The sequence below is a fragment of the Gavia stellata genome, chromosome 2 (genome assembly GCF_030936135.1).
Source record: "Gavia stellata isolate bGavSte3 chromosome 2, bGavSte3.hap2, whole genome shotgun sequence".
NCBI lineage: Eukaryota > Metazoa > Chordata > Aves > Gaviiformes > Gaviidae > Gavia > Gavia stellata.
In genome coordinates this window covers 49,568,026-49,588,954 of record NC_082595.1, presented here as the reverse complement: position 1 = coordinate 49,588,954, position 20,929 = coordinate 49,568,026, and the positions used below count along the sequence as shown (strand labels likewise).

At 35.6% G+C, this 20,929-nt stretch overlaps 1 protein-coding gene across 1 annotated transcript in view; it reads right to left on the bottom strand.

Moving 5' to 3' along the window:
• HBS1L (HBS1 like translational GTPase) overlaps positions 1 to 20,929 on the bottom strand; it is a 62,456-nt gene that overhangs the window by 27,862 nt on the left and 13,665 nt on the right. The window lies entirely within an intron of this gene.

Below are 20,929 nucleotides of genomic sequence, written 5' to 3'. Positions count from 1 at the left end.
AGAGTTGAGTAACTTAAAGTTATCAATTTTTACCATAACTTAAATGAAAACACAGTTACAGTAAGGTTCATTCTTAATTTTGTGAAACCAGTTTCATAACTAATAGCACTACAGTGCTATTAGTTTCTTGACAAACTGTAAAAAAAAAAAAATTTACTCTGGGGAGGGGGAGTTTAAAGAAAAGAAGTAAACTAGCTCTTTTCTTTCCACAATGCCCTCTTTAATATGTTAGGATCCCTCCTCCCTTCAAGGAAAGAGACTTCCAGCCTTACAGCATGAGTGACCGCAGCAGTATCTTGTGTTCTGAAGGGTGTTATACACACAGGAAAGGAAAGCAAAACAATAAACTGATTTCAGAATTAAGCTTCAAGTTTTAAACAATCTTCACCTACAGATGTATCTGAAAACTAGAAAAATGCCACTACTCTTCCAGTAATAGACCAATCCGGATAGTCAGAGTCAAGTGAATACTTATTTTGAATAACAAGTTAATCTTTTAAGTATTTTAGATTACCACTGTAAGAAGAACTGTTGGAGTCATTTGGTCCTACTTATTTAGTTTAACTCTTTATTGCATTCTAAAGTATGAATGACGGCTACACCTTTAAAACCACAGAATCATATTGCTTTGCAGGTTATAGATAAAGTTGTGGTCAAAGCTGCTGAAGATTTCAGGTAAGGAAACAGAATACCACAAACATGTCTGTAACAGACAGCATACCAAAAAAGCTGCTGTGCAACTTTTTCTAAACAATCACACTATAGATTGAGACATTCTTATTCAACTGACAGCTTGGTCTTCATGTCCCTCATTTGTCTTATCTGCTGATACTCATTTTATTTGTATGCCACCTGGAGATCTCTGGAAGAAGTAGTCTGTATGTGTATTATTTATAGTTGCATACCAAGTACACTGTAAATAAGGAAAAACAGTAAGAGAAATAAAGGCAACAGCACAAATCATGGTTTACAATAATCACAAATAATGTAACTGACAAACAAATAGTAAAGATTCAGAATATAAAATTCTCAGATCACTGGACATGGACTACTGAAGTGCAAAGTTTCTGTTTCATCTTCAAGCTCCTCCATAGATCACCTACAGCATTTTTTTAACAAGTAGTTAATTATTTGAGTTACAGTAAAAATTACATTACTTTCGTTGCCAACTTGATATGGTTTTTTCCACTTCAATTCTAACAATTTTCAAGCAGCCATCACCTTCAACTGCCAGTTAAACATGAACGCTTTACATGTCATTTGAAAGCTGAATTACAGTTAATTCTCAGAAAATACCAGGTTTGAAATCCGGCTGCTAGGAAATAATAATTATAAAAAACATAATGAAATTGAAATTAGATTAGTTGAAAGAAACCAAGATAACAATTCATCTCATATAACTTGAAAATAACTTACAATCTATTAGCAATATTTGCTAAATATGATCCAAAATCAAAAGTCAAAGGTTTTACAAAATACATCTTCTCTAATCAATTTAGAAATTAAGCTTCACTCTGTACAAATACAGTTGGGGTGTTTGACACTGATCCAAAGTTAAATGTACAAGGAGACAAAATACATTCAACGAATCAAGTATTTGACACAGATAACACAGAAATTTTAAACTAGAGATTAAGAAACACTAAAAATTGAAAGAAGATACAAAAATAAAATTACAAAGAGCAAGAAAAAGTAAAGTAATTGTCTATTGACAGCACTGACAGTTTGGGTGTTTTTTTTTCTTTCTTAATTTATTTTTATAAAGCACTAATACTTCAGCATAGGTGGAGTAAGGAAGCAGACCAGGATCATATAAAGACAAACCAAACCATACCATAGAAGATAATCCTGGAATGGTGGCATTCAAATAGATGCAAAGACAATGCAAGAATTATTAGTAACACTACTGACAGAAGCATTAAATATAATTTTCTGACTTCAATGTTTTTATAATCAAGTACAATAAAATCAAGCAGCGGATTTGAGATAAGGACTTTTGTGCACTGCAGCCACCATTAAAGATTAATCATTATGGGCATCATTACAAAAGACACAAGTCTGGGAAAGGAGTATACTTTACTGTCTAATCTGTAGGGCACCGGAGAAAACTGCATGATAAATTCTTATCTGCTTTAGCAGGCAAAGCAAAAGCTATTCAGTACTTAACAGATCGTATGCAAATCCTTAAACTGCACCTTGGAACTTAAAGGAAGTCAATGCTGATACAATTCTTAATACACTTGATCAACAAGCAGAATATCCTATGGCAACTGAAGTGCACTACAAACCTGGAAAAATTGTAGGAGCAGTAATCCCAATCTGATTAGGGCAAGAGCAGCTGTGAGGAAAATTAACCTCTGAAGGGAAAGGATATAACGGACGTAATTTTTTGCCAAGAAAGGCTTCATGAAGTTCTTCATGCCTACTGCCATTTGGCCATTCTTAAACACATACTTAGGTAATTCAATGACAATACATTTCCTAAATCAAGAGTATACATAACATAAAAGCAAAGACAGATACATCTTTCATAAACTCCTAAAGAACCCCTAACACCTCCTTGCTACATTTCACTTACTCTAGCATTGCAAAAAGCGAAAATAAGAGTGGATCCCATGCAAGTAAATGCACCGATTGGCCAATGGTGTCAAATTGCAGAGGAAGAGATTTTACTGAAGAGGACACTCCATAAGAATTCTGGCAATTCACTAACTTAACACTAGGAAAATAAAACAAATTTTCCTTCCATGAAAACAGAAAGTATACATTCATAAATTACAAAAATGTAAAGGATTTTCAGCATGGTACTTTTCACAATTCATAATGTTTAAAAAACAAAACTTCTAGCTGATTTTAAGCTAAGTAGTTTTCAGACAGATATTTTGTATTTAGACTGAGTCAAACACTATTACAAAACAAAACATGCACTGATGCACCTTGTGTCAGTATTAAATTAGGATGAGCCTAATACCAAAGGGAAGAGACAGACCTGCACTGATGTTACTCCAGTACAACTATGGCAGTGTGTGACAACTTGACAATCAAAGCTCTCCTTCCTTTATTACTCTTCTCTTTGCTTTTACCTTTCCTGTGACGGCCAGCCATTTGATTTAGTCAAAAAGAATTACTAATGACATCAGCTGTAACTTCAAAATTATTAAGTACAACCCCAAAATCTGATGGCACCATAAAGTATTTGCAGACTGATAAAGAGGACACAGACACATACATATGCAGGAAGCAAGTAAAACATATGGACAGTCTTTAAAAATGAAAACAGTGTCTCTAGGTGTTCAAGCTGGAATAGCAAAACTGTATGGATACAGTCAACCATCTTCTTCTACCATAAACAACTCCCTAGATTTTGTATTTCCTTTGTAAAAATGGCTGTAAGGAGTACCTGTAAAAGATTTAAACAAACAAATCAAAATATTATTTTTGTTTATCATATATAACAGGCTTGAGAAGTTCTTTTTTCAGTTTTTGTCCGTTTATATACTTACATTGAAAGTAACAGGAAAATAAAAATTGGCCTTTTCTCTAATTCTGCTGGAGGCATGGAAGTTGTTTCAGTACTTGGAAGAGTTGATTGTCAGTCTACTCTGTTCCCAGGTAGTTTAGAGGCACATATAAACAACAGCAGTCTGTTAAACAACCGCCATGTCAAGAAAGACATGTCGATACCAAGTGAAGCAGGGATATCAGCATATTTGGAGAAATGCATACTAGCCACTGGGTATTTAAATCCACGCTGGATTCGTTCAGATGGCCACACCTTTTCAACAATAGAAACAATGTACCACCATTTTTGATTCCGATACACAGAGGCTTCTCCTCCCAATTTGTCTTCTCCTCATTAAATTGTATAATGGCACTGAAACTTTAAGCTCAACTACACCATTGCACAGAGAAGCCTGCTTCTGAGAAGATGAACCAGAATTTCTAATGTGCCTGAATTCAGCTTGAAAAACAAGAAAGGAAGAATGTCAACATGTTAGGCATGTCTTCAGTCTGTGCTTTTTCAGATGGCAATCCCACTTAAATAAATCCACGTCTACACACAAAACAACCACTAGCGGTGTAACAGCACTGACAAAAGAATGCACCTCCAAGGGTGCTAATTAACTGTGGCAAGATTGCAGTTTCTTTTTCTTTAAAGCTTTTAATCATTTACATGCTTTTGAAATTTTTACTTGGTTTATATAGATTATTCTATTTTCAAAAGTGGTATGAGCACGTAAAGAAGGCGGCTGCATACTATTTCAATTTTGAATAGGACTGGGCAGCCTAGATGCTATTGACACTTAATAGACAGAATTAATTTACTTCAGCAGGTCCTCCTAGCACTGTCCAAACCAGCCCTGCCATGTAAAAATATACATGTAACACCATGCATTCTGATCTAGAAGATACAGTTTGCATCCCTTACTCTGCTACAGACTGTCTATATAATCACAAGCAAGACACTTACACATTTGTCTACTGATTATACAGCAAGGGCCACCAATTGCATAAAAGAAAAAAGACTGCACTGTTTTTGTGCTGGTTTTGTGCAACATGTCATGAGCTTGTTCCAAGTATGTTTCATGACTCACTGATTAAGAAAAAAATATTTCTTGCATACACTACTGGCAGTGCAACTATTGAGTGTTTTAATAACAACAGAAGCACAGACAAGACACAGTTGTCTGAAAAGCAGATTTAATAATTGAGGCCTCTATCAAGACAATACTTCCCTTCCTATATGCTGTGCTATGATTTAAAGCTAATTTTAAGGCCCTACAACTATGAAAATATTCCAAATATGGACTACACGAGCCAACCAGATACAGAGATGCCAGCCTGATTACCTACAATTTCATGCTCAGAAGCATGTATCGCCTATTTGCCCACATGTATGTGGGTTTATATTAACATCTAACACATCCATCCATCATTGTAATCAGCTATTTCAAAATTTTGACCGTAACATAACCCAGCTGACAAATTTCAAATGGTTTATATCCTTCTACTTATGCCATAAACCTCATGAGCTTCTAGGCTTTAATTAAAACCTTTAATTTACCTTAAAAACAGTAGAATTGTATTTTTCTTCCTTCAAATTTAACAGCACACAGAAAAAACAACAACATAAGGAAGTAAAAAAAATTGTCAAATTAAACACATACAGTACTGAAATTTTTTTTTTTTTTTTAATATAATTCAACTGAATTTTTTGACACTCATAAATCCTACAAAATGCTGTAGGACATGGCGGCAACTTGCAGCAGAGTTTAGTTAAGTTTGCCACCGAGCACACTGGATCTTCAGTAGCAGGGGTACCGAGTATTAGTTTTATCAACACAACACAGTGCTGGGAATAATACCAGAAGTCCAGGACGCTCAACTATGTCCTACCAGTAAATAACGCAACTACTGAACTTAGAACATCCCAGATTTCCTAAATTTACACAGTTCGTTAACCTTTAAAACATTCTGTCTGCATATAATTTGCTGTGCACTCATCCCTATAGCCCATCATTTAAATTTCTTTGGATGTAACAGACCAGTGACAGTCTGCTACACATGTGAGAAGTAAGTTCAACATATAGAAATCCTTTCTTATGCAAATATATAAAGCAATATTGGATACTTGGGAAAGGAAAAATTAAATTCTTTCAAAAAGTTTCTCCCACTCTTCTATGATCACGGAAGCATCAGTAGCCCTCCAAGGAGCACCTCTGATAGCAAAGAAACATTACCTAGCTCTAATAAAAATGCCAAATGTGAAAAAATTTCAAAGTAAAATATTACTTTAGTATTTAAATTATACCAGTTCAAAATACTCAATTTTAGGAAAACGCATGACATTATACTACTATGAACCACAATATACAAATGGATACTACCGAACATTCACAGCACTTATGAAAATAATCCAACAGTCCAAAATAATAGAAAAGGCAACTTGCTAAGTCACTCCCCCCGATGCTGAGACACAGCCATTCTAAAGATACTACTGAAAACAATTCTCCAAACAAGAACACTGAACTTTTTCTTTTTAAACGAAAGGTTATTTCCTAATAGAAACCAGTCAGGGGTTTTCCAGGTAACTTCATCTTGTTGTTACAACTATTACATTCTCTGCAAAGTTTCAGATGGTGAATATGACCTTTTTTTTTCATGAAACTGGGAGTAGCCATTTTCACTGAAAAATGCTGAAAATAAAAATTTCTACTTGCACCTGACTACAAGAATTTTTTGTTTTGTTTTTAAGGTTTGATACAGCAGGAGGGAGGAGGGATACAGCAGGCTATTGAGTGATATTCCTATCTCAAACATGGGCCAGTTCTCTGTGCACAACAACTTGCTACTGCAAGACTGAAGTTCCAGAAACAGTTTGCTTCACTACATGCAGCTGCAATAACTGGATGTGCAGTATGCACAGTCAGAAGGGCTGGCAGCCTCGTCTGTTAGAGTTAGCACGCACTTCTCATTGTTCAGGCTTTACTTTCAATGCTTGCAACTTTCAGCAAGTTGAACAATTTAATCCAAAAATTAATTTGTTCAAGTGAGGTACCTGCCTGTGGCTTTTTTTTTTTTTCCTTCCAGACAGGGAGAACAGGGAAACTGGAAGAGAAAAGATCATACAGAACAGTTTATTTTCAAGAGTGACACCTGAAGAAAATATTATTTGCATAAATTAAATCCTTCAAGTGATCTTTTCACCTTCTGAAAATCCACTCAATTTGTCCTTAGAAAATGGTTTGCACATGCTCTTACGCCTTAAGTTTTAACAACTAATCCCCAAAATACTTCACCAACATTCAATATGTAGCTGCTGTGGCTATTTTTGACCAGGCTGGACTCAGTTGTGTCACCTGAGAGCAAATCCTACCTCTCCTGTGGTCTCCATAGTTTCCTACCACATCAGTAAACTGGAAGCATGAATCTGCCTCAGATAATCATAAAAAGTAAACAAAACTGGGGGGCAAGAGAAAAAACTAACAGTATAGTGAGCACTGGCAAGCAGCAAGACAAGCAGATTATCAAGGAAAGACAGGCACTACAAGAATGAAAATCAATAAAGCAGAGAAGATGAAATGAGAGCTACAGTGACCTCAAAAAAATTGACAATATTAGTTAACAACCTAACTTGGGGAAAAACTGCGTGTAAGGAGAGGGAGAAAGTAAGAGGACACATACTCAGTGACAAGTCACATACAGAGCTAAACATGAACAAAGGAAGCAGAAGAGGATGAGAACTGAAAATGAATGCAAATTATGGGTGGGAAAAAGTGAACATGGAAAATAATCATGGCCAATGACTGGAAAATAGGTAGGAAACTGGGAATGGCTAAATAAGGAGTTTGGAATGATAAAGTGGAAAAAATGGAACTGCAATGAAAAACTTGGAATTACAAGAGATATTGTGTTTAGGGCACAAACAGGAATTAAACAAAATATTTGAACATGACTAAAATTAGAGGATGAGGAGGACACAGACAGTGACATTAGATCAGGTTGAAGTGGATGGGGTGGAATATGTTATAAAAAGGCAGTAACACATTTTCTTTCCTGCCTGGAGCTTCACCAAAATTTCTCGGGTCTCACCATTTCTCTTGCCATCAACACTTCCTCCCCAGCTGAAGCCAAAAGATAAAGAATACAGCAGTCAGGTACTGCTGCGTTCTCTTGCTCTTCTTACCTGAAACAAACACCTTCCCATGGAACTTTTTCTGGCCATCAGAATGTATTCAAATTACATGTACTCAAATACTCAAACAGCACAAAATTAATGCTACTTATTAAAGCTATTTTTTCTCTGTGACTCTTTATTGCAATCATTCCACTGAATGGTGTTCATTTAATTTAGAATATCTGATGCCCCACAGAAACCTAATATCTCAGAGAATGGTATAATATATATTTTTACATAAAACTTTTTACTGACCTGTTACAGCTGTGAGCATTCAGTGTTTTAGCAAATTAAACTTGTATGTCTCAGTATCTAGACGCTTAACATGACATTCCAATCAGCATCTATCTCTAAGAAGTTATGTTTAAGCAACACATCAACAAAGGAATGCATAGTTCAGCTCTATACGTAGACCATTCGTATGGTCTTTCCAGACATACAGATAATTGGTCTGGTTTACCTTCACGGTTAATATATTAGGGGAAAGAAAGGCACTGTCACTGGAGTAAAACTCTGAAGATTTCCAGTTTCACTAAGCCAACACCTCCCGTGTAAAAGAACGGAGATCTGCTGTACAGAAAGGCGGACTGGGGCGGGGTGGTGGTGGGGGCAGTGGTGGTGTCTGTTTTCTTCTAGAGATTACACAAACATCAGCTGCCTCCTTTTGATGTTTCTGATACGTAAACATGTAAAGGTCCAATAGGAATTCACAACAATCAAAACAGCAACTCTCATCCCTCAAATTTTTGAGAAGAATGTCCCTGCAGTATTTCTCATGCCTACTGCTTATAGTTAAATGGACTAAAATCCAGTCCTTCACATAATCGTAACTCAGTACAACTCATCCTGTAACTACTGAAACCTTATTTGTGGGAGGTGTATTGCTTTGCACTCTAGCAATGCCAACAACGTCCCTTCTCAATCCGTAACTGAAGCTACGATCTGCTGTAAAAATAATTTATTAGACATTTGCAGTTGTTCTGTAACAGCACCTTTACTCTCCCAGACATACACAACCGTAAGTCGTTGGTGGTGTTTTCTAATTCAACGAATTTTTCTTAAATGACTGTGAATGGTCTTTCACTGAGATTTAGAAAAAGCTCAGTCCGGTATTTCTGAAGTGCAACTTCCTACCATAAATGGTCATGTAAAGAGCAGAGTCAGCACTATGGGCAGGATAACCCTAAAAAGACATCCCCTTTAGCCAGTTAATTGAACAGAATACACAGAGTCCATGCAAATTACCAGAATTTCTGTTAAAACCTTGGCCCAAAATGAGTATGTAAAACTGAAAGTACAATATGTACATTCTATTACAATTATATTGAATTTCCAAAAATAACAGACAGCAATTTCAGGTTTAATTCTTTACTAATATTATAATGCCAGAGGATGGTGCTATTTGCCTGGACATCATCCAGGTAATGCAGAAACGACATCATGCCTTTTACGCGCTGACGTTATCTACTCAAGTACATTCCTGTTAATTGTATTGCAGGAGTGCAAGGCATTTTACAAAAGAAATCTCTCCTGATCCACAACTGCTATTTATGCACCAAAATTACTTCAGTACGAAACAGAAGTTTAACTATAAGAGGAATAGTGAACAAAGAAAGCATACTGGCAAACTGATAGTATATAAAAAGTAAAATCATCTTACATCTGTTCAATTCTTCCACAACCGCTCCACAAACTTTCTCCAGAAACTTAATGACGTGGCCTTTTAAAGTTGCAGAAGGAAAAATTTATTTACTAGTCCTGCACAATTAAGTATCTTGAAGCTGCAAGTATTTTCAGCTTTTATAAGTTCTGGAAAATTGTATTTTGCAAACTTTTAGTGTAGTGAGAACTTCAAGGTAAGATTAGCTAAAACTTTATTTAATTTAAATTAGTTTCTCTGAATTCTCAACTCTCCCACTCTGCTGGTGACATTACAACCACACTAGACCCTGACTGGGTCAGAGCGCTGACATATCTACGGGAGAATTAATCAATTTTTTTCTTAGAAGTCAGTCAAATTTGCAAGTTTTTACTTGTCCAGGCATTCACTTTTTTATTTCTCTGCTAAGGTAGCCCTGTATAAGAAAAATATATTTACTTGATGCCCTTCCATGATTTCAGGGATGGCAGTGAAGATTGCAATGTAACAGCATAGGGCACATTTCAGAGTAAAAGATTTGTGGCTTCAGAGGACCAAAAGAATAACCTAATCATATATCAAGAACTTATCAGCTATTGAAAAAAGCCATTTAGGGACTCATGTAAGAAATTATTTCAAAGAATCAAAAATGTTCAACAGATTGAGTACAGTTTAAAAGAAAAAAAAAATAATCAAGGTCCAGCAGTACAGCAATTATTGAAAATGTTATGTATACACACCCATCCCCCCTTACTGTAAACTGAAACACAAATGCATTTAATAACAAAAAATAGGAATTGTTCGTAAGTACAAGGGAGACAGACTCACTGACTGACACTGAGTTTTGCATTTCTGTTTGCAAGGTTATGGTAATTAAACAGCAAATCCTCAGGAGATGTCCCTTTTTAGTTCATGTTTTTTTTCTTTAAAAAGACAAAAGGTAGACATACTCTACTTACATGTTTTACAAAGTCAGACAGACTCCAATTTTGAAAGCTTTACCTATAACAAAGATGAAAGGAAGTGACAGTATGCAGTAGTAAGGGTGGTACGGGATTGCCAACAGAAATGGGACTGAAAAGATGGAAGCACATTATGTGGAACAGTTCATATTTCAAGGGTTTTGACTTTGCAACATAACAAAACTGACTTCTTGATCATCCTCGCCATGCCCACCACCTCCTACTCAACAGAGATGGAGACATCTTCCCAAGTCAGTAGATAGGGCACTTCTCTGGAATCTGGTAAAACTAGGTACAAAGTCACAGAATCACAGAATCACTACGGTTGGAAAAGACCTGTAAGATCATCAAGTCCAACCAGCAACCAACACCACCATGCCCATTAAAGCATGTCCCACAATGCCTTGTCCACACGTTCCTTGAACGCCTCCAGTGATGGTGACTCCACCACTTCCCTGGGCAGCCTGTTCCAGTGTTTCACCACTCTCTCAGTAAGGAAATTTTTCCTAATATCCAGCCTGAACCTTCCCTGGCGCAACTTGAGGCCATTTTCTCTTGTCCTGTCACTCATCACTTGGGAGAAGAGGCCTTACTATAGTCCTTCTAGTCCTTACTATAACCGACAGAAACTGTAGATGATATACCTATCATCCACAGCACAGTAAATGTTCAGACTCAACAGTTTTTGGGGGGATTTTTTTGCACTTTGGCAAGCTACAATCTTCCAATTAAAAATTCTTTCACTATAGACTACTAATCACCTTTGGTCGTGAGTCTCAGTTGAAAAACCACCATCTTCATGGGGGATCTTCAGTATTTGTTCATATATGGAACTCAAAGCAGACCCATCTCACATTTTTGTACAAATACTTCGATGCTACTTAAATTCTACAGTCCATAACCATAGCGGAGACTTTAACTCAACAAGAACTGCTTCAGGACATTGCTCTGCTTCCATTAAGACAGAAAATTGCTATTGAAGATACTAAGGTACAAAGACAAATAAAGTTACAGAACTTTTTCTACATGAACCATAAATATTCTTATAAAAAACAACATACCAAAGAGTCCAGAAACTCCCTATATGGAAAACTACAATTAGATACAAGTACACAAATAAAAAGTCATTGCTGACAAAAAAAACCCTGTAATATGGTGAAAACTACTGTGCTATTATAAACCCCAAAATAAAAATCATTAAGATATTATTTTGACCAAAGAAATTAGACACAGTCATTTTCCAAATTGTCACAGAACAATGTTTAGTGCTTGTGTTTCTTGACCATGAGCCATTTTAATAAACTGAGGAAAATGATGCGGAAAAAGCTGACAGTATTCACCAGAACAGAAATAATGATGCTGAAAGGCAGGCTCCAATGAAGATGAAACCAGTAAAACACAAAACTGACATTGTACAAACTTGCCTGCTTTGCAGAAATGATCGCATTCTGTGCAAGGCCTCCAACTCAGTGAATAAGCAACGCCTTTTACTCTGGATGGAAAAAAGCTTCAGAAGGAACAAGAATAAGCAGCGAAATAGGAACTAGCATGTTACATGTAATAGGTGCTCTCACTTTTTAAGGCAGTCTAGCAGAACAGTGTCTGCCCATGTGCACGTGAGACAACAGGAATATTTTTCAGAGCAAGTATTTGTAGCTGTGCACATGGATGCATTTACTTAAGATAACTAGTTAACTATTGTAAATAAAATTTTTAAAGAAAAAAACCCAAGATGTCTGCTCACACGAACTAATAATAATACAGCTGATGGAATGATGCAAAAGGTACCTCTGATAGCTGATGAGCCCAAAATATAGAAGAACTTCCAGACCTAGCACCTGATAAGCCCCTGTACAAAAGAGCTGTATTAAAAGATGGAGGATAGAGTAGGAGATATAGTATCTTACAGGGTTTTACAAAACAGCACAGCTCAAAGGTATTGTAACTTGAAAATCCTACCTCCTTTGCTATTCCAACCAGTCTCTTAACATCCAAAACTAAGAAGCTACTGGAAATGTATAACCTTGTAAAAAGTTAAATGATACATTAACTGAGTTTATTTTAAAAAGCTGTTAATCTTAAAGAGTTTAATACATACATTTAAAAGCCACCTGAACAATTACTTTGAAGAGAAAAATGTTAAACGTGTTCAGATTTTTACCAACTTTAATGTATCAGAAAGAATAATGTTAAGAAAGGACAAGTTGGAAACAAAAGGCATTAAAAATGCATTGTTCTCCTTTACGCATGTAAATTAGGTAAAGTTAAACATTTCACACAATCTGTTCAAAGGAAATTTGCTGAGTGAACATACACCTTTTATAGTACTCATTTTACTAGCACTAAATGTAAAATAATGAAGCAAAACACATACGCTTCTCAAAACCAAGCAAAATAATCAACAAAGTGCTGTTTTTCCTTTGTGGTTTTTTCCTCCAAATTAGAGACTAATATTGATCAAGTACCTGCTCTTCCCCTCCTTAACTGTTCCAAGATTTCAGATTAAGGGGTGGTGTTTCATGCCATTAGTTCAATTTTCCATTATTCCTCAACTACAAAATACAAGTAGCTTTTTAAAAAAATTTAACTGCAGGATCACAATTCTTCAATAGAAATTTCAGAAACACTATTTAAAGTTTTAACACCTTTTCTTATATCCAACTCAGCCTAAGGATAATTAAAAACAATGAGATTTATAAATTATTTCTATGTAGATGGAACAGTTTAAGTACTCTGTAGATGTTCAACATCAATTTTAAAAAGGTAACACCAGGAGAAAACACTTAAGATTTCCTCCTTCGAGCTGAATTTTGTTTTCAATGTGTTCTTACATCATGAAACCAAAGGCTGTAGGTGCACCATCAAACAAGACATTTCTACAATATGCTCAGAACCTACCAATTCAATACTAAAGATCACATTTTACAATGTGCTATTATTTAGCAGTGTGCTCTCCCTATTTCTTATATTAGATACCATTTAAAATCTGAACATCTTCCCATCATCATCCAGAGTCTTACTCCTCTCCTTAATGCTATTTTCCACTCACGGCGGAACATCAGAAGAAAAACAAAGGGAAATGAGACTTGAAGTCTGGTCATGTTCTTATCTAAGAGTTTTTGGTACTATGTCCGTAACAATGGGACATATGAAGATGTGTTATTCCACATGTGACTGCTCTCTACTGGAAGAGACCTCGACTGGTCATAATTATTCTAGAAAACCAGCATTTTATTCTACCTTACTACTGGGATTCAAAGCTCAGCTTTTCTGTTACAACACCACTAGCAGCTATTGCTGGTACACCTTCCAGATATTCCTGTGCTGTAAAGGACTTTTTCTGTATGTACTTCCTTAACTTGAGCAACTCCTGCCGTTAGGAAAAAAGAGTACAATCTCACAAAATCACTACCGTTGGAAAAGACCCATAAGATCATCAAGTCCAAACATCAAGCAACACCACCATGACCATTAAACCATCTCAGTTTTGTCCTCAGTGCTACATAGATGAAAGTTCAATACATCACACACAAACCTACTCAACAGCAGCTGTCTTCAACAAAAGACAAATAATAACTAAATACATCCCTAGGAGAAGACGACCACATTCTCAAAGCACACCTTTAGATGCAAGCTGTTAGATAAAGCAGCTTGAAACTATTAAGGCTTACTTTACTGCCATGTAATTTTCTTCTAGTTTATTTCTGTCAAACTTTGTTTGTCTTCTCTACAATATCAACAGACTTCAACATCTACTTTTGCTGCTTCCTTTAATTCTAATTGAAAGCACCCTATTCATTTCCTAAATAACCAGAATTAATTTGCCACACTGCTACCTTGCCCTGTTCATATACTGAGTATGTTTGAGAAACAGCAAAAATGCAGAGGAAGCAATGGCTATTTAAAAACACAAAGAATATGGACAAAGAAAAGCTTTATCATTCTTTGTTATTTAAATGTGTTAGTGGCAACACATTTACAGACAAAGAATCTTTGAAACCTAGGTGTGAAAATGCTAAAGATCTCTGAATCTAACTTGGAAAACAAACTCAAGCTGCATCAATGCAGTAGGCTGATCAAGCGTACTGAATCTACCTGCAGTCCAGAACTTCCACAGTATTAAAAACAACATATTAGCAGAAAAGGCAAACCAGTTGACACATCCATTACTACAATTTTAAAGACAAATCTTAAGCTATCCGAACAGCCACAAAGGGAATTTTCCTGGACCACCACTGTACCCCACACTGTTTGTACAAACATTTAGCTACAACAGATTATACACAAGGAAGACACCATTCCATAAGAAACACATTATGGATGATACCAGTAACAATGGACATTATCAGGGTTTTAGTGAATCTAACATTAATTAGATGATTAAGCTGGCAGTAGGGCTTTTGGTAGCTAACTGATATACAATCCTAGTATTAAGCTCTAATTGTATTTATCAGGGAAACTGTCACAAGAAGAAGTGGAGATACTGGTCAAGCTCAAGTAAGCAAGGTAAAAGTGAGCTACTTGACATACACAGCAACATACATTTGAGAAGCACAAAATACATTAAAAAAAATCTGTACTGCATTAAAATTTAGGAAAAGTTTATAAAAATTGTCCCACCCTTCAGCATCAGAAATGTATTCACTTACATAGTTAAGTCTTCCGTTTTTAATTGCAGCATGGTTTACAGTATCTGCATTACTTATCTACCCTTGCATTATTTATGTATATTATTACTCTGAAAATTCCTTTAACTATTCCACATTTTCCTGTGAACTCCTCTGGCACCAGCCAAACATAGCAGAATTCCAAAGCTATCAAAGATGAACTTGCTTAATTAAGGAGACTGAACATTGCCACAATCTGAGTAAGGGAGACCTATATTTGGAACAACCTATGCATAGATGCAATGTGAAACATAGCATTGAAGGCTCTAGTCTTCATTGCCGAAATCATTCAGAGACGCAAACTCATTTATAAAAAGCTGCATGTGTGAGTTTAGAAGAAAAACTGAACATAGTAAAATGTAACCTTATAGTTTTAAACAGGCTTTGCAAGATTTATTAGATGCAGATGAATGCCAGGAAAAGCTCATTTGCCAGTCTGAAGCAGTGCATTTCACTCTATTTTGACTTTACAGAGCAACCTGCACGGACTCAAGTTCATTGCTTACTCTTTTCCTCTTCCTTGATGCAGCAAAAAAGTAGTTAGACACTTCACATTTACAGTAGTACCTGCAAGCACACATGTAGCATCCACAATCTTACAATAGTTTGTTCATGTATATGTTATCAGAAAAATAGTGTTAAAAGCATACAATTCAAATAACATTTTTGCCTTGAAAAATGTCTACTTAAAATCTTTTAAGTGGCACTTTTCCTCCTTTTTTCAACTTAAGCATAGCACTTGGTATATATGCAGTTTCACCATCATGCCTAGTTGACAAGCAAAGTTAGTCATTTTCCTGTTTATGTGGGTCAGCAATAGGGAAGAGGAAAACATTAAAAATAGGAAAATGTGATTCTAAGACCACAAAAAGTGGCAACAAGGACTCAAACAAGGAGTACCCAAAACAACTTCAACTCATATTTTGGAATTAATTAGATACAAAATTTCCATTTAGGCTGAGCTTTTATATGTAGTAAAAATATGGAAGAAGAACTGAAGCAACAACCAGTCAAAGTTCTTCCATGTCTCTGCCAGTTGGCATTACAGCTTCTGCAGACAAAGGTATTTTTCATATTAAAGTTACCTAGTTTTCCAAACTTTCGGCATTTTAAGCATGAATTTTCTACCAGAGCTTCGGACAGTACACTCATGAGTTTTAAGTTCAATGGCCATTTCAAATGTCACAAGTATAACAGAAGGGAGGAACCTGGAACTTCAAGCATTTTTCACTGTCCACTCTGAAGACCAAAATGCTTGTTTTAGGAAAGAATACAGAAGATGAGGTGATGAAAAACTGGTAATATTTTGTCACCCAAGAACAAATCAGTTCAGATGCAAACAGAGGCACACAAGCAGCGGGTGGGTAGCATTTCTGTTGGCATATATGCGGCATAAAACACTAGAGTATGTAACATACGTTTCATAAAAATATCAAATCACACAGAATAAAAAAAAGTATGATGCTGCAGAAATACATCCAGAAGACAGTACAGAGAAAGTAGGTATCGATATCACAAATTTTACAGGGAAGAAACAATAGTATTTGAAGTGAAAGACAGCTAGCATAAACAGACATTATAAAGTAATTCTGTGTTTTAAGCTTGCATCTTTACACCTTCCTGTTTTTTACCTTTTCATCAGTAACTGATATATTTTAAATGGTTTCTTTTGTTCCCACAATTTTGCACTTCTCATGTTCAGATGTCTTACTAGTTTCTAGAGCTGAAATGCATTGGTTTACAACTGTGAAATACTACTGTCTCAGCTTTGTCAACAGCCTTGCTTTGAGTACTCAAGTGCAAACTTCAGGTAGGACTTACAATGTTTAAATTGATATACAACAGCACTACAGCAGCAATCATTCATCCTTAAAACTTAACAGGATTTAAAAAAAAAAAAAGCGACTCCAACCATACTTGCGGGGCTCTCCAGCCATCAGATCTGAGAACCTAGTAAATTCTTCACTTTACCTTCCAAAGACACAGAAAAACACAACTGATGGCTGATCTTTACCATGACCTGAAGGGACTGAGATAGAAGGCCACTGTAAGAACAAGTGGAGCTACTGTTTCCCCAGGATCTCTAGTTCTTTTGGAACCCCAAAGTTCTAAAAAGGACACAATCACTTTTAGTTTTATCTAAGCTCTCTTAGCTTCCAAGCAAACACCCAACTTTCATACATGATATAGTCAACTATGAAAATTATTGACTTTGTATTGGTTTACACTTTGTCCGAAAAAAAGGAAACCAAACTAGTGTTAAAGGACCATAAAAGAAAACTCAGAAAAAGCCTGGAGTGTCACTTTTTCCAGTGTAGGTGTACAGTATGTATGAGGAGAATCTCAAAAAGGTATCTCAAAGGATTTTAAGAAGCTTTCATTGCTGGTGACACATTTTTCCCTGAAATAAGCCACTTCCTTTCTAAAACCCACACAGTACCTCAGTGTCAAGATTCAGTAACTTCTCGGTCTGTGTATATATTTTTCTTACACAAAACACGGAAGTCTTAGATTCTCATTACTTTCCATGATTTAAGATATAACTATATCATCAGTCATGTCAGATTTTAAACATTTCCATTCAGTAAAGAACTCATTCTCTTTGTCACAGACTGAATACATGCCATATCTGAGTATCATTAAGTACAATGGGCTCTCATCACTATAGCAGGCATTTGAGAACTCTTACGTTACTGAAAAGTTAGCACAGCCAACTGAAGTTGGGGACAAAAATTTCTTCTGAGCCACCCGGATTTTCAAATGTGCAAAATCAAAGCACTAGAGCCCAGTATGATAAATGACAGTAAAACCTGAGGGACTCTAAGGTAATGAAAATACATTGTACATCACCATTAAACTTCAGAATATTTGCTCTGCCAGGATTTCTTTGGAATTCTCCCTATAAATAAAATCCAAAAGTATCAGTTTGTTTGTTTTTTCATTTAAGACTCCCAACTTCACTTGTCCATTAACCACAAAGCAGAAGTGATAAAAGTTATCTGTTAAAGCACAATAATCTGCATTCTGACACTTTGCACTAGGAAGCAACTGCTATCACTGTACCCATCTGCAGCATAAAAAGACAGAAAAATAAGTGTTTGTCCATGGACTGAGAAACATCATTCTGAACCAAAAACAAACCTTGCTGCATTCAACTGAGTGAAAAGAAAAAGCTAATTACATTAAGTCACATGTGGCAATGTTAGTGGGATTTTTGTTTATTTCTTACTGGTGTAAAGCAAAAATTAAGTAAGGTATTTATACAGGAGAGGCAAAAAAAGAATTCTAGAAAATTGAAAGATAAACAACATTAACAAAATGCAAGCTAAGTACCTACTAATTTGACTTGTGGCTTGTATACTTGAAGCTGCCCACACTGTCTTAATAGCTGCATCAAAAACCTGAATACATGCAGTATTAATAAAAATCATAAATCAAAAAGTAAATGCCAGTGAAGAAATGCCTGCTTCTCTGTTAACAGCTGCAAGCAAAGCAGTATAGTCCAGTACTTAGAAAACTAGACTTGAGCTTGAGACCTATGCTCTATTCCTACATTATCTGGCATATCATGAGTAAGGCTTTTCAACTTCCTGTGCCATACTTTCAATTTTGACTCTTTACTGTGAAGCTTGTTTCTTATCAAATATTTATACATATAGCCCTATAAATATCCTGTTCCTGGTGCTATTCATGAGAAATTACCATAATACAAAATAGTCAGTGTCCCCACAAAGATAGCTCAGCTACGAGAATGACTTCATTAAAAAAAGACTAGATTCCTTGCCACCCCAACAACAATCAAACTAAACATGCTCAGTTCACAGCAGTTTTAATTTCCTGCAAGAACTGCACATTTACAGACATCTGACCTCCTTCTTGCTCATACATCACTAAAACCAAAAATCTTAGTGTCATAAAGTGGTTAACAAGTCCGTTAATGGTGCCTGAAATGGAATAGAATCGAGCTCACTCACCAGTATCTTTATTTGTTCTGCAATACTAACACGGGCAAAAAGAAATGTAGTTTAGCCAGAAAAAGCAAGCAGAAATGAAACGAATACGCACAGAATGCAGATCCTTTTGACTAAGAGGGTACCATTTTTACATAAACATTTTTAGAAATTTGAACTTTAAGAAAGATTTCTCAGAGAACCCATAAATACCAGCTAAATTTCATCAAACAAAAATTCTTGCTTCCTTGACTATAGTGAAAGCAAACTTAACTACAATAGTGCATTTCAAATTGCAATGTCTGAACATCACTAACACCCACTGCTGAGATAAAGCAAAGGACACCTGAGAAATGCTACATATGTCAAGAACGTATGTCACCAGTTAAAAAGAAATTTATATTAAGATTTCATTCTTTGATTTTACGGACAAAAAGACTCAAAATAGCAAACTGAAATATTAAAACAATGTCCATCTTCATCAGCTATTACCTCCATACATTGACATGATGATGAGTAAATACTTCACAAGCAACTCTTCTCTAAAATCTCCATATTCTTATTATAAAAAGTGAGACAGTTTTCACTATGTCTTCATAATTCTGTAATTCTTAACAAACTGTTCATGAGTTTTTTCAAAATGGATCATTTTAATCTCTGTAATCTACAACCATTTTACGGGTTCTAGTCCTCTTTTGGTCATTTTAGTACCAGAAACTTGTAGGGAAGGGCAATGGGTTATTTTCTAAAGGAATCCTACCAGCACTAAGCATCCAAATCAACTATCTGACCAACAAACCACTGACATACCTCAGAAGTCACTGACAATTGCTTTAGTGGTCCATTTTTAATTATGCAATGTCATATGTCCACAAACCAGATAAAGAACGCTTCCATGACAACACAGACACCAGAAACCCATGAGCCATTTCATAAGAATCATTCATCTCAACAATCACGTAAAATCACAAACTGCAATTAGCTTTTACATTTGGTAAAAACATATACTTCAACAAACAGTCTGCATAAAGAAGCAACTGGCTGTATAGTACAGCAATACTAAAATAGTGACCCATTCCCATTGAACTGCATTGACAGCAATCTCCGAAGACCAAAAGAGCTTGCTTCAAGAAATAAATGAATCACCATTGGCTTTGTTTTTTGTTTCATCACATTGTTTTCTAGTGCAGACTAAACACATTAATTTCACAGAAGTTGTTTCTCTTACTTCCCCACAGAAAATACTGTAAGGTTAAAACCATTAGCACATGCGGAAGTATAGATAACTTGGACTAATGACATTTCCTCATCATCTAAATAGTAGTTCGGACATAGTGAATTGAACATAAAATCCACTTAAGAGTTTATCAGTTGTCTACACTCCACACAAACCAAAAAGGATATTATCCATAAAAATTCAACTCAATTTTCAAAGAAACAAAAAGCAGAGAAGCATCCCCTTTCAGCACTTCAGTTTATTTTTACGGCATAAATCACAATGTGATGAAATTTTTGCTTTGTTTTTTTCTCCCAACCACAATTCATAACCAACATTTAATACAAAACTGCTTTAACAAAGCTGAACAGCTGACACTTTAGATTTGAAAGAGATGTGAATGACGGTGTATATAACCCTAAACTACTGCCCTCCTATAAAGGTACTGTAATAAACTATATACATCTCATAAAGACAACCTATATCCTATCTTTGCACAATTATTTTGTATAGCTATTCGTTTTAGCAGTATTTCAGAAACTGTTGATTACTGAAAAATGTATTTGAAAGACATGATTAGAGGAAATAGGGCAAAACACAAAAATCACAAAGACTACCTCACTGCACCACTTAGTCTCTCAGAAATAAGATTTTGAAATATTATTGTGCAACAGTTCCACAAATTCAAGTAGCTTGCTGCTTCTGAAGCTTAAGATCCTGAGAATTGTCTGAACAATTCAATGAGAAATTATTCATACAGCTATTTCTAAATAAAAAGTAAAAACCAGGTATGTGAAGCTTTAATCCCCTGGGTTTT